This window comes from Anastrepha ludens, chromosome 5 (assembly GCF_028408465.1).
Source record: "Anastrepha ludens isolate Willacy chromosome 5, idAnaLude1.1, whole genome shotgun sequence".
Taxonomy (NCBI): Eukaryota; Metazoa; Arthropoda; class Insecta; order Diptera; family Tephritidae; genus Anastrepha; species Anastrepha ludens.
In genome coordinates this window covers 4,490,545-4,512,241 of record NC_071501.1, presented here as the reverse complement: position 1 = coordinate 4,512,241, position 21,697 = coordinate 4,490,545, and the positions used below count along the sequence as shown (strand labels likewise).

At 34.8% G+C, this 21,697-nt stretch overlaps 1 protein-coding gene across 1 annotated transcript in view; it reads left to right on the top strand.

The window, feature by feature from the left end:
- The window catches only part of LOC128864203 (thrombospondin type-1 domain-containing protein 4), a 203,148-nt gene continuing 181,451 nt past the window's right edge, over nt 1–21,697 (top strand). Inside the window, exon 1 of the mRNA XM_054103760.1 lies at nt 1–155. The gene's annotated coding sequence lies outside the window, so the exon portion shown is untranslated. The remainder of the gene's footprint in view (nt 156–21,697) is intronic.

The window sequence follows — 21,697 nt, the reverse complement described above, 5'->3', positions numbered from 1 at the left end:
AAGTAAAAACAAATAATTAAAACGATTAAAAATAATATTTGTGCTGAGCTATTCAATTAGTGTATCCCGAAAAAATCTGTGTAATTTTTTGTTGGAAATAAAATTGAATGTTTAAAGTGCGATACTGCAATATTTGAGGAGTGAGATTTAATTAGGTAAGTTATACATATCTTTTAATAAAACACGAGCAAAAACTCTTACTGTTTGATATCTCAAAAGAGGAAACTATTTTCTTTCTTCAGAATGAGTGTAAATTATTAATGAGTTTCTAAGCTAAACTGTGTGTATGAATTAATATATTTAAAAAAAACATAAATAAAATAACAATCTTTTATGGGTGAAATGCAGACAGCTTGCTAAAAAACAAAAAAAAAAAATATTATTCCAGATATACCAAACCTGAGCTTCAAAAAATACATCGCATTGGCAACATACACTATTAATGACTTCGGCCCGGATCTGGTTGGCGTGTGTTGGATAAATTATGGCACCTAGTCTCATAAAAACGTAGCACCTCCGGTTGTAGCAGTTTTTATTTGGTCATAATGCAATTTTATTAGGAAACCAACCTTGCGGGTAGATAACCCACTGAGTAGATAACCCATTAATAAAGAGTTCTTCCAACTGAAATACCTGCCTTCGTTCTGGAACAGAAATTTAAATCTGCCAATAGATCTACATAGTAAAAAGCTAATTGATCAGTGATGGAGTGCGAAAGGCAAATCTATTTTCCGTTTTGTTTTATCATTTTAAGTTCTCAAGCTCTTAAAATCACCCGATACATTAAAGAAGCCATTAGTCAGGACCTATCAAAAGGTATGTATCCCTTTGCGGCAAGAGTGTCATAATCCAAAAAACCAAAATCTCGAGAAAAATGGCTTTAAAGTTTTCACTTTACTATGAAGTCGAAGGAGCTTTTTAAACTATATTAAGCAAGAATTTTTGCCAAAGGAGGTATTTCTGCGTTGGATTGGGCTTGAACAGCTTTGAGCACACTTTGAGCTAACCGCTACTGACAATTTTTAATAAGTGTGATTGTGACATAGCGAGAATTAGTCAGCTGAAAGGCTATTGTGTTGTGTACTATCCTGACAGTGTCCGACCGTATTCATTTTTGATAGCCTGGCAGAAACTGAGAGAGTTTGCCGGCTAAGTTCTCTAACCTCCATCCTCCATATAGCTCTGATCGTGTCTCCCAAGAGTGAGTTTGGTGTTTTGGAGAGTTTGGTGTGAGTTTAGTTTCTGCCATTCTTTTTTAATTGGGTAAAGTTGAATTCAAAACCAGGCTGCACTTGAACCACTTTTTCGCTGAGAAAACTCACAAATTCCACATTAACTGAATAATGGATCTAGCAAAAAAGTTAGTGCTTTCCATCAAGGGTAGATCGGCAGCAAATAAAGTGCTTGGACCGGTCTTAGAACATTGCCATGCCAATTTCGTGCAGGCTAATAATTATCACAAGAAAACTTCTACTCGCTATTAATGATGCAAAGGGGCAAATACCTGTAAACAGCCATAATTTCCCTGATTTTCATTAAAATTATTTAAAATGAAGAAGTCAATATATTTTTTGAAAATTGTCATACAGTTTATTTATACATTAAAATAATATAAACATTTTTATTTTTTTTATTTTAATCATTTAAAATGGCGGATGTACAATCAATTCTTCCAGGAAGGTCGCAGCGGGGCTTCACAATCGGCGGGCATTGTAGCATCGGCGTCAGTGATCTGAATATAAAAAAACAATTTTTTTTTATTTATTAATGTCATAATTTCTATATGAATTAAAAAAATGGGGGGAAAAAAAATTCGCGGAATAAAATGCTTAAAAAAATGAATTTCGGGGCGAATTTTCCTACTATTTTTGCTTCGAAAAAAATATTTTTTGGAAAAATTTTCGAAAACTTGTAAACTCACATACAAAGTAATATCATAAAAAGGATATGTGCAAATTCAATTCGAAAAATATAGTTTTCAGAAAAACGCGTCTAAAGTTTGAATACATTAAAATCTCTCTCAGCGCTCGAAAGCAAAGAGTAGAGTCGTCACGGTTGGCGATCTAAATATAATATAAGAAACACTTAAATTTACGTTCTAAAATTTTTTTCACATATTAAAGGATTATATTAACATTTTATGAAAAAAAAATTGTTTTCGAAATTTTACAGGTCTCTGTCCCCTTAAGTACCTTATACCATGAGCGAGGCAGATTCATTTTGAGTTTGTATAGCGGGCCTACATGACAGACTTTAACGAATGCTTGTGTTAAGTCTAAAAAGGAAATCCAAATTAATGAAATTGATAATTTGTTTGACTTTCCAAGTAAATAAATTTGCATTACTTTTTCGTTTCTAATTATGAAAAAAAATTAACAAATAACAGCTTAATTATTCAAGCAGCTTAGCTACGAAATACTCTCGGAAGCTTTTGAGCGCTCCCCATCACCTTATAAGTATAAAATCGGCTTAAGACAATTTTCCTGCACTTGCTTCATTCAAAGAACGAATGTGAGTATGTGTGTGTATGTGCGTACAGCATTTAGCATATTTTTATATTTTTACTAGAATCTTTTTTATCGCAATTAAAACAATTTAAATTTGTACACCGAGTACTCAAGCTGAGTTTCAAAATTTAGTTTTAGACAAGGTCTCATTGCACACTTTCCGCTGAATACACACGTTTTTATCGAAATACATAGCATATACTTACATATTTACACACATATTGTGCATATGTAAATAATTGTTACCTAACTGCCTTAGCGTAGTAAAAATAAATAAATGTGTTGATATTTTTACAAAACAAAAAAAGAAAATACAGAAGCATCTTCTAAGTTTGGGTTCAAAAGCATAATTGTACGAGCTTTACAATCTACATACATAAACTTTGAATTGAAACGTTCTTCCTAGGTACTGTGCTACATAGGTAATATATATATATATATATATATAAACATACATATGTTATGTATGTGAAGTTATTCAGAAAACAATACCACAAACTTGCAGAACACTAAAAGCTGTAAAACATAACTCAAATTTACGTTATCGGCGCTTAAACAAAAAGGGCGCGTGAAAAACATACATAACTAAGAGGCAGAAGTATAATTATGCATATGTAGAATGTACATACATACATATCTGTGTTAAAATATACAGTCGTGATGAAAATAATAATGACGTGAATCTTAAAAATATGTTTTCTCAAATCTTCTCCACCTACTAGACTCGTATAGGCAGACTTTAGTTGAGTTGGCAACGCAGATTTACGTACGCCTTTGTGCTCAAAGAAGCGATGCCGTTTAACAAATATCCATTAGGCGATTTAGTGATTGAGTAAGTTGCGTTTGCAAAGTTTTGCAGATCTGAAAATTTATCAGAAATGGCACAACATTTTCATAATCTGCTAGTAGTCTCATAGAGTCTATAAATAACCTCAAGGGTTAATTAAGCATCGTTTTTTTTTTATTATTTATGCCTTTTTAATCGTTCACTCAGTGTTAGGTTTGCACGATAGCTTTTTGCCCAGAATCAGACTCATGTATTTCCCCTTGTCGGAGAGTAATAATAGAACGCCTCTGACTCTGAGGAGAGTTGTACGCTATGAATTTTAAATTTTCTTGAAACCAATAATTGCCTACAAGAATGATAGAAACAAGATTGCGCCCATCAGAGAGTGCGTGACGTAACGTTTGCCAAGTTGTGCAGTGTTGCCAACGATTTGCTCTTCACTATAAATTTAGTGTTTTTTTATAACCAAAATGCGAAAATTTTTAAGTTTGGTGTTTGTTCCTTTTTGTTTTTAATTTAAAGCTACTGAAACTGTAACTTAAAAAAAAAAACTGTATTATTAAGCAAGAGAATGTTAAAAAAGGTCACTCTGAGAAGATTTTGGTGTTAATGAAAATTTGTGGGTTCTTATAAAATTTTATATTTTTAAAGTGGAAATTTAATTTTTTGTTCCTTTTAAGGTTATGCAAGAATATTAAATCTTCTTCTCTCAACTCTTCTTAAGATTGAACAATTTTTTACACATTTTGAAAATCATTTAAATTTACTGAATGCGAATTAACACCATAGAGGTGTAATCGTTTCGCCCGGTCCCCAATCCTTAGTTGACATAGGGTATCAAGAGGTGTATTCATAGTTAAAATAAGCAAGAAAAGAGAATACTGAAAAAACTATCACGACATTTTTACAAAATGAGTACCTTATTTTGTTACATAACCTGAAATATAGCAAATAAGTCGCTCTCTTAACAAAAGAGTTTCTTTCAATAAAAAAGCTCATAAATTAATTTGTACATATCCATACTACATTTATTTCAAAAAAACGCACATTTTAAGGACAATTTGTCACACATACAAAGTTCTTTAAATAGTTCAATAGAAATTTGGTATTTTATTTTCTTCAAATGGGTATTTGATTGCATTTTTATATCCAAAGCTAGGCAACACTGCAGTAGCGAGAAAGAGAGATTCGACTGCTAAAAACAGAAGAACACCAACAACAACTGCAATCGCGACCAGATGTTAAAAAAAGTAAAGCTTAATAAAACTGAGGGAATTATTGAACTAATTTTTAAAAAATTTATATTTTACAAAATTATAAACATTACTTTTAATTAGAACAGGCTAGAAAAATGTCATGAAGAAAGAACGAAAACTGCGAGACTAAATAACAAAAAAAAAATGCTTAATCAAGTTACGAAAATGGTAATCTGGCCATGCTGGTGCTAAAACCACGTAACTCATTTAACTCATTGTCAAATTCGCTGAGAGCAAAGTAACGGTACCACGATAGACGCCATCTCATTATTCTTTCCATCATGATTGCCTATTGAAAGACTATTTTTCGGTTTCTCACTGAAGGAACAACTGAGTGGAAAAACTATAGGCAAACTAAAGGGTTTGTAATGGACAATTTTAGCAAGAATGCCAGTGCCAAAGTTGTTGTAGCAAAAACCACGGCATTCAAAAAAAAAAAATATATATATATATACATATATTATATATAAATTGGTGGTAATTCACTTTTAAAGCAAACCGGAATGAAACACAAATAAATAGAAATCACCTTGCATGTAGACCAATGAAATAAGTTCACTGATGGATAAATGTAGAAATCTGTTAGTTATATTTCGTGCACTAGAAAAATATCTCCCGCATATGTATATGTATATTGAAATATTCATTTTATGCCTTTATTTCTAACGCAATTGCGCATAGGTTCTTAAGTACAAATACATATACAAAGCGCCATATACGCACCATTACTCAGTGACAATAAAAATGTGTGGAAAAAATCCAGAAAAGTGTGTATAATAGGAATTCGCCTAAGTGGTGATAAAACAAATAGCGCCAAATAAAGAAACATCTAAGAACGATTTTTTGTATTTTTGTTTGTGCACTTTCGGTTTTACGCCTTTAAAGCTTTTTTTTTTAATTTCTTTTAACATCTTTAGCCAGTTTATTGTGTGTTATTAAACTATTTTTTGGTGAACGCATAACACCTCATTTAAAATAGAAGGCATTCGCTCAAGAATTCTGTTTAATTTATTTATTTTTAAATTTTAGGGTGAGTCAACGTATATCTGGACTTTTTTTTTTCAAGTTTTATTATCGGCTTTTAATTTTTCAGTTCTTCTATTTTAGTGTTGTTGTAATTTCTCATTTATTTTAATAGTTATTGTTTGATGCAGTTGAAAGTGAACAAAGCGTGTAAAATTAATGTGAAAGTGCAACAATTAAAACTATTTTTTGGGGTTTATTTTAATTAATTGAGTTTCTCAATTGAATTTTTTTTGGCTTTGGTTCACTTAATTTTTCTTTTTTCATGACCCGAGTGTTTTGTGTGCTAACGAATTTTTGGCTTGAAAGGTGCCGTTTTCTTTTACAGCGAACGTGCCGCCCCAACCATTCTTTTATGCTTTTATTACGCTTTTTATAAATTTTGGGTTTTAAATTAACCTTCTTATGCCCAAACTAACCTTTTTACGCCCAAGAGCACTAATACATGCACATGGGTAATCTAACCTACTTCACATAACTTTTACATGTAAAGGCACAACAAATTCGAAATAGATAAAGGCAGTTGCATAGCAAAATACTCAATGACGGGAGAAATTGATTTAGCTATGACTGTTCGATCAAAGATCACTTGGCGAAAAAAACAGCTCAGAATCGTGTACGATCGATATAAAAAAAGCGACTGTTCGATAGGTTACATACATATGTATACTACTGTGGGCAAAAAGTAAGGTGAATTTAGTTGTAAAATGAAAAATCTTTATTTATTCTTGTAAATCAATTTCATCCCCTTCAAAATAACCCCCTCTCGATGAAATACACTTATGCCAACGATTTTTCCAATCCCCGAAACATGCCAAATAGTCCATTTCCGGTATAGCCATCAGCACCTTCTTCGATTCAGCTTTTATCTCCTCAATCGACTCGAAACGCGTTCCCCGGAGTGGTCTCTTGAGTTTTGGGAATAGCCAGAAGTCACACGGACAGGGTGAGACGGTGCATTATCGTGATGCAGAAACCAAGAGTTGTTGGCCCATAATTCTGGTCTTTTTAGAAGAATTGCTTCACGTAAACGACGTATAACGCTCAAATAATATTCCTTATTAACAGTTTGGCCAGGTGGAAGGAATTCATAGTGCACCACACCACGAAAATCGAAAAAAACTGTCAGCATGACCTTTATTTTTGAACGACTTTGATGTGCTCTTTTCGGTCTGGCCTCGCCTTTAGCACGATATTCGCTTGATTGGTCGGTTGTTTCAGGGTCGTAAGCATAAATCCAAGTCTCATCTCCCGTAATGATGCATTTGAGCTTGTCCTGATAGTCTGAAAGCATTGTTTCACACACATCAACGCGACGACTTTTTTCCAAGAAATTGAGAGTTTTCGGTACCAAACGAGATTTGGTCTTTCAAAATGGTTTTCACAGATCCTTCTGATATTCCGATCATATCAGTAAGGTCTTTAACAGCCAACCGACGATTTTTTAGCACTAACTCCTTCACTTTATTGACGTGTTGGTCATCTGTTGACGTCGATGGTCGTCCGGAGCGTAAGTAAAGAAATACGGAAGTTTAACCGTGCACCGATTACATACAAGCATATAAAGTCTGTCTTGTCCTAACTTAGACTTACCTAAATTAGTAAAAGGTTTTGAGTGAAATTTTTCAAGAAAGCTGCAAAAGTGGTAATATAATAATGCAATTTTATGATAAAATTGATAATTAAAAAATATAAATTAATGAAAACTCTAGGGTTGCATAAAATCTAGGGATGTAGTAGAATTTTTATAGATGCACTAGAAAAAAGTTAATTTGTGGAATAACTACACATGTACACTTTTCTAGCCGCTAACTATTAACTTGTTTTCTGATAATAAATTTTGTTTTATTTTCTTGCGCAATCCATTCCATTTTCCTGCTGTTTGCTTGATTGCAATTAAGCTACATTTATGAAATTCTCATTTCGTAATTAATAAAAGTCAAAGTCAAGCAAACAAAATACACACAAACATACATACAAACATAAATGAGTGGATATACACGCGAGTCGCACCGACCGGATAACGCATGTCTGCATATTTAGCTCCTAAATGCTATACTCCACAGTTAAAACGCTTAACTCCCTTCCGACAACTATGAAACCATTAAGTACTTACCTGATTGAATTTCGTTAATTTCATCACAACTTCCATTGCCAACAACCGAAACATCGCAACGATAACAATAGATAATAGAATGGAACAACAACAATGATAATGAGCAAAAAAGTAAAGTACGAACAAAAGTTCTTAATTAAAATTGTTTGTGTAATGTAATTGAAAAGCTATACATGGAATGAGAATTGTATCTCTTTATCAGCATCTGTCGTAATAATCGCTAACGTACACTCGCATGTGTGTACGTACGTATGTGTATGTGTGTTTGCGAGTATTGCGACTATGCGCTTGCATTTATATTTGTTCTTAAATACAAACAAATTTATGAGAGCAACTTTACTGTAAATAGTGCGTATGCAAACAATTATAAGCAAAGCTGACTCTAATAAATGCCACAACGTATATGTATATATATTTGTAAACTAACAAAAATGTGAATAAACAAATTTGCAACGAAAATAAAACAAAAAACGTAACTTTAACTCGGAAGTTAGAATAAATATGCCACACTTTATCATTTCGCAACTATTGTATAAATATTTAAAATTATTTAACAAATTTTAAAAATGAATTAGTATATCTGAAAATATATTTATTGACCTAAAGCCTAATATTCGATGATTTTGAAACTCCCTCCAAAGTTATTATTGAGAACTCAGCTGAATCCTTTACGGGTAACCCTAGAAGCGCTATGAAATGAAGACTGGCACAGAACAATTCTGAATGGGAGGAATTTGTTGTGGTACTTTGTTCTTCTCTGCAACCATAATAAAAAAGGTGGCAAACTCGTATGCTACATTTTTCATACAAAAAATCGAATATATAAAAAATAGAAATAGAAACAAAATTGTTAGTTAAAGGTTGTTAAAGTATGTAGTTTTATTCCGATACCGCCAATAGAAAGAAAGGAAGAAAATAATCGATGCTGCTAGGATCGATCTTACTAGGATGAGGTGCATTCTAAAATTCACACAGGGAAACTTGCTTGTCATTTTTATAAAGGGTTGAAAATGTGTCTTTAAGAGCTTCCCATTCCTCAGGTGGGCTACTCTTTAAAAACGAAATCGTTGGCCTATATATCTTGAAAAATCGTGCCCAAGAACAATACTTTAGTAAGATAACAAGCCCTTTAATATTTTGGGCTGCTTTTGGATAAGCAACGATGCCCCTGAAGTGAATACTTTTGAGTCAAGGACCCAAAAATGCTGCTATAGCAGTGGCTCTATTTAACTCTATTTTACTGAATCACTTTTTCAACTCTAAGTAAAAGTACTGCCAAACCACTACATCATGATTCATGTAATTTCGAAAATAAATTCTTCAAAGAAAGAAATTAAATACTTTAACGTCGTACTCGATACTCGATGCTCGTACCTTCGAGTACAAAAAGTACTCAGTACTCAGCCGAGCTTTGTCAAGCTCGAATATCGTTCTAGGGGGAATGGAGTGTATACTATAAGTCGGTTAGCCACGGAAATGAAAACTGGATATTCGAGTATGATTATGAGGCCTATAAACAAAGCCAGCAGTGAGGCGAAACTATCATAGTGGAGAGAGACCAATGAAAGTTAGCATCATTCATCGGGAATCTAATAGAGAGTGACTATACTCATATATGACATGACATTCTGAACAGCCTGCGCTCACTTATTTTGCGTGTGTGGTGCGAGCTTTTGTACCACGACATCGCCTCGGTGTATTTCTTGTTTAATGAGCAAAAGCGTTTGGCGAAAAAAGTATTTTCAATGTTGACGCACGCACCGTATATATTAGTCCCATGAGAACTAAATTACGAACTTAATGCACCATTTCGCTTTTTATGCTAGGATTTAAACTGCCATTCCGCACTTTTCATAATTGACGATGATGTACCTTTTAATTTGAATGTAGCTGAGAACTTATTCTGCAGCTGAACAGCTCCAAGAAAGCTTGGTTCAGCACTAAAACCGAAATAACTCGCATCTCATGTGTGTTGGGCGAAAGAAGGGCAATCGCTGGGTTTATAAAAGTTCACTTGTCTCTACATAACTCAAAATTAAAGGGCTTTAACATTGACCGAAGTCCTATGTACCATCTAGGAGCTTTAGGAACATATCGAAAGCCTTCAAGCCATCAGTCGGAAAGATTTCGTGCTCGAAAATGTTCAACCGAATAATGGACAGCTAAATTCTTTGAAGTCAGTGAGTGAAAGTTGATTTGGCTGAGTTTCATAAAGCGCATTCTGTCGGGCACTTATTAACGGGCGCCATTTCGAAATGTCATCATTTTATCATTTTCACTATGTTACTGCATGAGGATCCAATAATGAGAAATGTGTGTCTTTCTATTTCTTTCCGCCTATATTTGAGAATGCTTAAGCATTTGTCATTACATCGATGAATCATCAGCGCTTGGAAGGCTGAAGACAAATTAAACACTTAAGCGCACTCGGTATGAATATTTGTTAGTTGCTTTTTCAAAGTATGAAGTTTGTAGTTTACAATAAATCACACATGAAGATGAAAAGAAGATTTGAAAATATGAAAAAACTATTTTTTGTTAACTCGAAAGAGGGCCAACTTTCTCATGCTGAACACACGTTTGCTGTTGTTGATGTTCTTCTTTTTAGGCTGGCATACGTCAAGGTCACTTTTTAAAATTATGTACAAATTACATTGCACTCCAATGTAAAAGCGCCAGACAGCTGCCACCAACTGTCTGAAACCTTCATTTATCAAACAAAAGTGATGTTTATATTATCGCTTGACCGACTTGACTGACTTGACTGACTTGGCACTTATCACTTAATCCTACAAATTTTTATAATGAGAAGGCCTGCCTCATTTGTCTATCTAAGCGCAATTAAAATATAACGCGGTAGGGGGTGGCATAGATACATAAGCATATATATGTATGTATGTATGTATATATGTAAATACAAAAATCCAAAAATATTATTCAAATTCGTAAGTATGTAAATGGATTACAAAAGTCGGCGATTCGGGAAACCGGAAAGTCTGAATGTGAATATACAAATACACATACATACATGCATATGCATGCATGTATGTATGCCAGTATGTGTGAGCATACATAAATGTAGAATGAATAGGAAACTGAAATTTGTAATTTCAAAATTTTGCCAAATCACTCCTCATTCATAAATATACAACAATATGTATGTATGTATGTATGTATGTATGTGTGTATGTGCATGTCAGTGTGCGCATTGTAGGTAAGTAAACATCTATTAAGTGTCTAATGATATGCTAAAATCGAGTAATCAAGAGTGCTTACCGTAGACCGGTTCGCCGTTCTTCGCTGACAATTTAATGCATTAAGTGTTTATTTTCATTTTTGGTTTCGCTTTCAAAAGGCAACAGGTGGCGACACTGAAGGATTTAAAATCTGTTACCGCACAAGCTGTCAAATTGTTGTTTTCACCATTGCGAGTATTTTAATTTGTTAACAGAATAGTTAAACAACTCAAAGCCATTACTGCGTGTAAGATTTTATGATTAAAAGGTATTTCAAATTTTGAGTAGCGCCTAAATGGGGCAGGTGGACGAGTTTTCGAACCGATATGGATTGAAGTGTTAGAAGAAAGACTTAGTTTTAAGAGCTTTATATAAGCGAACTCATCTGCCAGGTAGGTTGAATGTTATTTGAAGCGCTTGCTGACTACTTAGGTTAAGTTAGGTTGAAGCGGTACTCAACTTTGGGACTTACACAGGCTTATAGCCCATTGTAATGCCGCATGGGGAACTTGTCTTTATCCCCCCTTAAATCTGCACATAGTTCCCAAACATTTTATCTTCTAAAATCTTCCTTGATTTCCACAGTCCTGAGGATTTGCAATTCATTAAAAAATTGTTTACCTCAAATTGTAAATCTACGTTTGGCTAGAGCAGGACAATACCACAAGAAATACGAGACAAGTCACATCTTCCTCCTCCTCATCTATACATCCCATCCTCTGGGCTGCCTATTAGGCACTGCCACGTTGTAACGATAATTGGTATGTTAAGACTATGCTTATTTTGGATTAACAGAGATTCTGTGCATTTAGTATTTAGAGTCGGGTACAATTGTCGGGCGATTCTGCAAGCGGTTTCAATGCGCCATCTAGTAGCTAACAAGTCTGTGAGTCTATTTCATTAGTCAACTTGGTGCCGGATCTCGCTAGTTCATCGGCCCTAAAGTTACCATCAATGTCACAAGGAACCCATGTTACCTTTCTCGTTAAGAGATCTGCGGCATTTCTTGACAACCTCGGAGGTTATCGACTGTTTTGTGAGGGGTTTGATTGCCGTCTGGCTATCAGTGAGAATGTACTTGTAGATATCATCTTCAGTTATATAGCTGTGATAGCTTTTATTATTGCCCTCAGTTCAGCTCGAAAGACACTACAGTAGTTGGGAAGCTGAAAACTTAAGGAGACGCCCAGATATTCGGAATATACACCTCCGCTCACTCTGCCATCGATCTTTATAGTCATTTGTGTATACATGGATGGACTCGCTCTGTCTTACGTCAACCCGTTCACACTCTTCCCTTGAGCGTAGGAGGGTGGTGAACGTTGTAATGGAAATGTAAGTGTGGGAAGCTGTGAAATGCCTAGTCTAGCCAGAACTTTACCGTGCCCGTGTCTCGTGTTTGACCATGGTCTTCAAACTTATTGCCGCACTGCGAGCGATATATCTTGCCTGAAAATCCACTGGAAGGAGGTTTAATGTCGCATATAATGCTTTGGATGGTGTGGTTGACATTGCACCGGTTATGAGAATAGATGCGAGCCTTTGAACTTTTTTATGTACCCACCCTTCTCAAGGACATTCTGCGATTTTCGACAAAACGAAGGACGAACGATTTTTGATGACGAGGATTGCAATCGTTTCCGTGATCTCTTCACGATTTTGTTATTCCATAGTTCCTGAGGTAGCTAGTGATTGCGAATAGATCCATATGTAAAAGGCTATTCATGTATAGAAAGTTTGTGATAGTATGGGATAGTAACACTTCTTTTGCTTGTGGTTTAAAGATGTCACGAAGTCCTATTTCTATCAAGTGTTCTCGGGATAGCGATCAAATACTACTTGAGGACGAGCTAATATGGGTACCTCTACCTACACGGGCATATTTGACTGAAGTTTTCAACAAGATCTTTAGTATCTATTTTCTAAGAATGAAGGGCTGGAAGAGGAATAATGTATTGTAGCAAACGAGCTGCTATGCGAGTATACACGTTTCCTGAAACAAAAGCGGATCGGGTTGTGTTTGAATCTTAAATCCACTTCCAATGTGAAAATAAATGAAGTCATGGAATAGATTTTTTCAGTTTTGGAAAGAAGAAATGACTGGCATGCAATGACTCACAGCGTCCATCCAAGACAAAGAGGAAAAGTGAAAAAGTAAAAAAGGCCCATTGACACCAGAAAAGTTTTTTCGTTTATGCAATCGCTAAAGGCTTTCGAATATTGGCATACAGTTTGTACGTGCCATTAAATATTTTCTAGCTTTTTCATATTTTTGATGCATAAAATTAGAATTATTTTTCCTATAAATAAATATATAAATATTTTCCATCCTCATCGATTCGGTCACATTAACCATTTTAGATTTTTGTTGCAGTGCCAACAAACTGCCGTTGCTCGCCTATTTAGAACAGTTAATGCTAGTTTACAATCGCCAACAACAAGTTTTTATGTCACGTCATAATAATCAATGTTTATAGCCAAAGCTATTTGCCACTGTGCAAAACTTTTCCCAATACATATAAACACTCACACATGCGTATATATCTACACACTTGTTGTGAATTTAAAGTAACGCTTTCGTTTTCGCCCCTCCCACTGTGGAGAAACCACGCATCGAAGTCATTACCTATGAGTCAGAGTTTTTCAGTTTGGCGCTCAAACATAAATGGGCACATACATACATACGCACATATATTCATAAAAATATGTAACATGTTATACTCGGTCTATTACTAGAAGCCATTTCACAATTTAAATAATTTCATTATTCAAAGCACATCAAGAAGTTAATACCTAAATTATAGGTTTGGTTTGAGGCCCACAAGAAAAGTCCAATGAAAATATTTACTTAATCATCGCCACTTTTATTAATTCTTTTAATTAATATCCCTCCTTTTAATAACTGACCAATTTTTTGAAGCGCCCGAACGAACACCTCATTTGGCATTCATCTCACGACACAAAAACAAGTAGTGGAGAAACGTCCGAGGAATAAGTATCGGACAGAACTCATTGAGCCACTCATTAGGTCGAATCATTCAAGTATTTAGTGGTTGGGCTGTTGAAGCCGCTACGCTCGCATTGCGATTATGATAAATTTCACTTAAAATGCTTTTTGACACTTGATAAATTTATTTCCGTTTGTTTTTTTATTAGTGCAATATTTTTTGTTTTTTCTTAGCTTTGTTTTTGTATTTTTTTCTACTTTTATTCGTTTCGTTTGGACAACGGTTTATTTATGTTTGATTTAATGAAACTCTTAGTGAAGAATGAGTCTAGTGAAATTTGTATGTATCGAATTTGCGTCTTCTAAAGTTTTCGTTGCGGATTTTAATTTCGGTTAGCCTCGAAGCGTGACTTTTTACTAAGTCAAAGGTTAGCTTCAAGGTGATACGTATATTAAGTTTGTTTCATGAACAAACAGTTATTTCTAACAACGAAGTTGACTGCATTGGATGATAAATCTATTGAGGTGTTCTAGAAGAAGATTCTATGATTGTTTGTTGTACAAGCTGTACTACGACACCAGCAAACTTCAGCCCGTACTCGCTGGCAACGCCATATCGTGTGAATGAGAATGTTTTCACTCTTCAAACGATTTTCGCTGTGATCAGATCAATCCTTAGATAATTTAATACATTTGTGTAAAACAAGGCTGCTCAACTCCATGGTGGCCCGCGAGGGATTTTAACGGCCCGTGCAAGAAAGCTAATAAAGCTTTTGCTGAAAGAACGAGTAATGCAGTATATCATATAATACAATATACAGGGTATTTCATAAAAAAATTGGCGCTGGTTAACCAATGTATCGTCTGCAGCGAGCTTCTGATTTATTTATTATGGATTCAAAATGATTTGAGTAGCTACTTCATAGCTCTCGGCGGACTTAATTTGGGTTACCGCCATCAAAATTTTTTCACTTGCCACTTGGGCGTTGAGTCTCTTAGCCACCCACATATTAACCCATTTTATTACCTACATATAACTCTCCAGAATTTCAATCAGAGTACGGATAATGCACAAAGACCACAGGCCTGAAAGCCTTTATTTGAGATTACTGCAATGGAGGTAAGAACCGAGCTGGCCAATATTAAATAGATTCCTATAGGCGAGTTAAATCAGTCTTTAATACGAAGTCGAAAAGTACTTACCTAAGAGTAGAAAAATCTATCGAATGATCACAGTGAAAGTGAAAAGTATGAGTGCAGGTAGGAAATTATTATAATTTTCACACAACGAAGGGCCTTTGGATAGACGTAGTGTCAATAAAATGAGAATCACAGTCTCCTTGTTGCATTGTCATTTTCTGAGTTAAACTTCAACACGGCAGGGATTCCAAAAATAGCTTTATCTGATGAATTTTATATAGTAGTTTGCGGAAGGGACCGGCGCACCTCTTGTCTTACCTCTTTCGTGCTTAGACGTCAAGATTAAAAGTAAAATATTCTTGAGCATGTTTTGCCGGTTTTGGAAATGTATCTATGGCATGCACTGAGGAACGAAATCTTATGTAGAAACCTGTTATAAGAACGAACCCTTATTATCTTGAGGTAGTCACTTAAAGTCTACTTCTCAAGTGGGTTTTCTTAGTTTCTGTATATATATATATTTTCGTTGAATCAAAGTACCCCCAATTTGAGTCACAGTATTTGTGTTAAGTTTAGAAGTCATTTCAAAGTAGTTTGAGTTGTTGCAGATATTTGCAAGGAGACATTAATATTTTTTCCGCCAGCCAAGCTGCGATCAAGGCACTGTCGTCGCCGTGTTGCAGTTCTCTTCTGGTGAACTCCTGTAAGGAGGAACTCAAACATCTCGATTGAGCAGGAAACATCTCCCTTATCTGGGTTCCTGGGCACAGGAATATAGAGGGAAATGAAATTGTCGACGAGCTTGCCCGAAAGGAGTTGATAGAACCGGTTTCAGCTGTCCCCCTCGAAGACATCGTCCGTTGTTAAAGGGAAACTACACAATTTCTTTCTAAGACAAGCGCAAGACAGATGGGGGTCTGTCTCATGGTGCGCTATTTCGAAAACACTATGGCCCCAATACGATAGAAATAGAACGCTTAAGGTGATGGGAATCCCCCGCAATTCAATTTCCAAACTCATTGCGCTGTTCACTGGTCATTGGGTGATCGGTACTCATGCGGAGAAGCTTGGAATTCCATGCAACCTCTATTGCAGAAGCTGTGGGGATCCTGTAGAGAAAGAGACTATTGAACATTTTCCTTGAGATTCCTTAGCGTGACCTTTGGGGATGACTTGAAGAAATTCTCCAGCCTAGATCCCTTTTCTCTCCTCCACTCCGTCAACAGCACTGGATGGCTGTAGAAGGTCTTCTCTTCCCATAATTTTTCTTTGCACAGGTAATGGTCCACATTATGGTATCAAAACGGCACGTAAGTGCTACTTGAAGTGTGCCTGTGGCACTCTTGCCATTGTACCTACCTGCCTATCTGTTGCAGATATTTTTTCTGTATAGCAGCATTTAATTCATATTTTTATGTGCCCGTTTGACACGAACTTTCTAATCTGCTTTTGTTTATTTTAATTTACCAAAAATTCCGATTATGCGAAAATATTAAGCCTGTCTACATGCATACATATATAGTTACAAAAAAAGGTTTCAACTATATTAATCATGATTAAACGTGGGAAATAAACCCAGCCTTAAGTATCAGTGCATAACTTTTTCTCCAAAAATACAATAGAAATACATTGTCTTTACTCCACGACGGCAGTTCTTTAGGTGAAACGCAATGCGAACTCTCTAATAAAAGTGTATTTAACCACAAATTTGATAAACAATAGTAATAGAGCAACAAAGGCCAAAGTTTACACTGGCCACACAAAATTAACGAAGTTGCTGGGCAGTCGCTGGTACGTCAAAACTCGAGTGCATCAATCACTATATTCGATGCAGCGATGCAAATGCGAGGAGCGGAGGAGACTTCAAAATACAGCAACAGAAAAAAGAGATGCTCAGAAATAAAGGTGCAGGTCACATTTAAAATGGTTCAACACAAACATAGCAAGACGAAGTACTCACATCGACGTAGTGCACCGTCTTTAGCAGCTGGGAATTGGAGTAAAAGAAACTTGGCATGGAATCTTGCAGGAGTTAACGGCAACGAACTTGAGTTCATTACGTCAGCTATTGTGTAATCAAAAGGGAACATAAATCAATTTTCATAAGCTGTTTGTTATGCTTATAATTGGATAATTAAGTGATGAGTCTATGAAGTTTAGTTGATGAGTTAAGTAGGATAAGCGGGATGCGTTGCGAGGTGTTTGTGCTATTCGAAATATACAAAACAGTTTGGCACAAAATTAGTTGAAAACTCGCGCCCTTAGATAGGTTTGATAACACAGAATGAGGAAGGATAGAATCGGACAGTTAGGAAAACTTTTTCAATCTTAGCGCTAACCACGTCTCGAGAAGTGTATTTCATTATTCTCACATATGAAAATATAATAAAGCTTCGCAGAATAGTTTGAAGCACTAATAATACTTAAAATTGTTAGTGTTAATTGTTAATAAAATTTAAATTTAAAGTTTTGAAAAATAATGATATTTGAAAATAATACGCAGAGCGCCTGCGAATGGGAACAGGCTTGCTTTTAGACTTTAGTTAGTTAACTTAAGGGATAAGAGTATAAGGGACAAGTCAAGGAAGCGTATGAGGATGGTATGAGGCAGAATAGGATATGTTAGACTGGGGACGGATAAAATAGGATAAGATGTAATAGGGTAGCAATGGATAAGGTTAGTCAAGATTATATGAATGAATAAGTCAATATGGAAAAGGATAGGAGGTGAAGATATCAAATAAAAATACGACATAGTCAAAGCTAGAATACGACAAGATGTAATGATAGTAGTGGACAGAGACCATATTCATTAAAACTTCCCAAATATGTGACTTTGTTGATGACCTGGTCATCCTCGCGACCAATATGAATGTTCCAAAGAAAGTAAAAGAAGTATCCCAAGCACTCCAGATAAAAGCAAAATTCTTTAGATTAAATATTAATGAGAGCAAAACGAAATTCCTCGCAAGACTTAACGCGCTGAGAAAAGCGCCAGACCTTAGAACTGGTGATGACAAAATTGAAAGCGTGGACCAAATTAGATATCTAGGACTGCTTCTCCGTAGAATGGATGGTACAACGACGGCTATCTAAGAACGTGTGGCTGCAAACAGAGCATATTTTGTCCACGTTAAATTGTTAAAAAGCAAGCTCTTGAGTAGAAGAACGAAAATCAAAGTATACTATATTGTAAAACACTGATTCGACCAGTGGCAACATATGTAAGTGAAACTAAGAGGGCGACCGCGGAAGAGATGGTTAGACGACGTTGAGGACGATCTAAGAAGCATAGGAGCGAACAACTACCGTAGTATAGCTTTAGAGCGAGACGCACGGAGAAAAATTGTGGAGGAAGCTAAGGCTCACAACGAACTGTTGTGCTATGTATGATCACGATGAATGGGCAGGGCTAACTAAGAGATTATAAAGTAATAGGTTGAGATAGTGAAGGATAGGATAAAAACAATATTAGAAGTGGGTACGATACCACAATTTTCGTCAAGGTGGAATAACTATGTGAAATGATATCGTCTTCTCAAACTTAAATATGTTTTTTCTACTTTGAATCAGCGGTAATGCACTTCTGAAGATTATTAGGCTGTTGCTGGATGTGCTTTATATGCATGTAGTGGGTACCCATTTTTGTAGAGACGACTTGCTTTTTGCTAGACATACGTATGTTCTTAATTAATTAATTTAATATATGGAAAATAACAATAAATTATTATTTTATAGTAAAAAAAGGAGCACTAGCTGCCAGGGCTGAAGTGGCGTCCAATTTGGTAGTCCAACGAATACTTTGTAGACTTAAAAATTAGAAAATAAGTGGCGTTGCCAAAAGGGGACAAAAAATGAATTGGTCTAATTGATAGTCACATATATTTGCAAAATGCATACCTTTTCTGCCACCCCAATAATCTGCTCCTTTATTACGTTTCACTGTTTACTCATATCTTACTGAAGGCATTTAGCATATCGCTTACTTATCCCAATCGCCAGCTTTTCTTAGCAGCACGAAGATCAACAGTACATCGACACTTAAAAACGTCAATAAACTGACAGCTCGCGTCTTTAATTACCAACCTTGCAAGCAAATAATTTCATTGATTACAATCACATCAGCAGCAAAGGCGGCTAGGGAAATAAAGGGTTTCCCAAAGCGGTTCAGAAGTACATTGCTATGGAATACGCAGAATATTGATTTTGTTATTTTGGAATTTCATTAAAGGAACTAGAGGACTTAGTCATGGATAATTCTGTAAATTTTCGATCAGTGTATAGGTAGAAGACTGAATTTTCACAAAAACACTAAAAAAAAGCTGCATTAGAAATCGGGGATTGCTCTCCTTTTAGCAGAAAATCTGCATAACGATATTTTGATGCAGAAAAAATTTAAAAAATTAAAATTTGAAAATTTAGCCCACATATATCATAAATATATACATATACCTATATAAACGAAAAAAAAAAAACGAAAATACGAAAAAACGTGGAAAAGCCTTTAGGTCGCAAATGGTTTGTGCGTAACACTCATTTGAACAGTGTGTTGCCACCTGTTTATTAAAAAAAAAAAGAAAAAAAAAATATATATATAAAAATATATATTTTTCAGCATGAGTGGAAGAATATTTTGAAGAAAAGAATATTTCAAAAACAATTTTTTTGATATAGTTGCCACCTGAATTTTATTGCAAAAGAGCAAATTTCGCATATTTTAGACATTTGCATTAACTGAAAAGTGTATTAATAAAAATATATTTTTAACTGGTGTTGCCACCTGTTTTATTGTGAATTAAAAATTAACTAAAGCAATATATTTATTGTAAAAAATATAAACATATGTATACATTCATCAATGTAAAGTTAAAAATAGCTTTAAACCAATAATATTTTTGCGTTGGCACCCAATCAAAAAAAATTCATGTAAATAACAACATTTAACCAATGGTAGGAAATGGCTATAAAAAAGAATTTTGCTTAAAATATTAACAAAGCTTGAATGAAAATAATTTGTGTATGACGTTGCCACCTCATTCCTAGGTCCCAAATGGTAAATAATAGTATAGTTGAATCAAGTATAAGGAAGGATGCTGGTCGCACGCAAATTTCAATTGACAACACTTCCATTAAAACTTATTTTTAAAAGGTGTTGCCATAACAGAATTCAATTAAAGGTAAGGAGATGGTTATCAATCAAAGAAACTATGCTCAAAAGAATGAACAAAGAGCTTTAATTAAAATTATTTCTGTTTGATGTTGCCACTCAACTCCTAGGGCTCAAATGGTAAATAATACTAAAAGGATGTGGGTACCACATAAAATTTTAATTGAGACCACTTCTATTAAAATGCATTTTTTAAATGGCGTCGCCACTTATGTCTTATTTCAAAAAGTATTGGAGTTGCCACATAATCAAAGTAAGCACATTGAAAAAAAAATATATATATATACATATATATATAAAAGTCTCGATTAGAAGCAAATTTTGTTTGCTTTTTTAATGCTGTTAAGTTTTTTATAAATGTGAAATATGTTAAATATTTTTTTGTCAATGCAATCGAAACCAGATAAGTAGGGGGTTTTTAGTCCAAAACAGCGCTAAAAGAAATCGCAATTGTCGAGGTTTATGTTTTGTTAAACTTTTCTTTTCTCCTTTTAAGGAACAAAAATGTTGGATGGGTCTTTTCAATATTAGAGTAGCGACATGCATAATTTCGTAGTTCCATTGAAGTCAAAACTAAGTTCCAAAATGAATCGCAATGCTCTATAAATATTCATCATTTATCGGTGATAGAAACCTTTTCATCAAAAATGTAAAAGGGTTTGGTAATTTCACACATTTTTTCCTTGCATTGGCTTTATTATTTAAAAATTAAAGTTTTTTTAAATTTCGTTTCAAACTATAACATAAATTTTCTTTGAGACATCCTTTATAGACAAAAAGTAATACATTAACAGAGTGTGGAAGAAGAAAAAGTTACATTAAAATGTAGAAGTGCCCCTATGAAATGTTTATTAATAGCCTCCTTAGGCGGCTACTTGTTGCTTGCAGATTTATATTTGAACACAATCATTGCTATTGAATTATACTTACACACTTATAAAAGCACCTATACTTGTATTCATACAAAAACGACTAAAAGAAAAGACGTTGCGTTGCTACATAAGGACGGACCAGTTTGATCTTAAAAAATATGTATAATCGAATTTGTTAGGGCGACGAAAGGAGTCAACTAGCCATTCTGTATATAAATTGAAGTCAGCTTCGCTCTAAAGTTTATTTTGAAATTCCTTATTTTAATTGTAGTTATTCTCTATTTCTCTATTTTCTGTTCCTTACATTTTTTCAAAGTCCTCCGCTAGATAGACAAAAAATTTTTGAGGATTAATAGCTAAAACTAAAAATAAGGGGCTCAAAACCCATTTTTGGGTTGTGGTGCTTGAATTTTTTTGTTTAGAAGTTCCAGCTGAATACTTCAGTCGCTGAAGTCGAGTAGGGAAAAGGTTTGACTCACCCTAATGTGTATATATGTACATATAAAGTTTAGCGCGCTGCGTTGCGTCCATGAATGCTGGTTGCTTGTTGGATGCATTCAATAGCAGAATCTCGGTAGGCAGGCACTGGTTATATAGCAGCATCTGGAGATCGCAATAAAATCAAATAATATGCAAATCAACTATG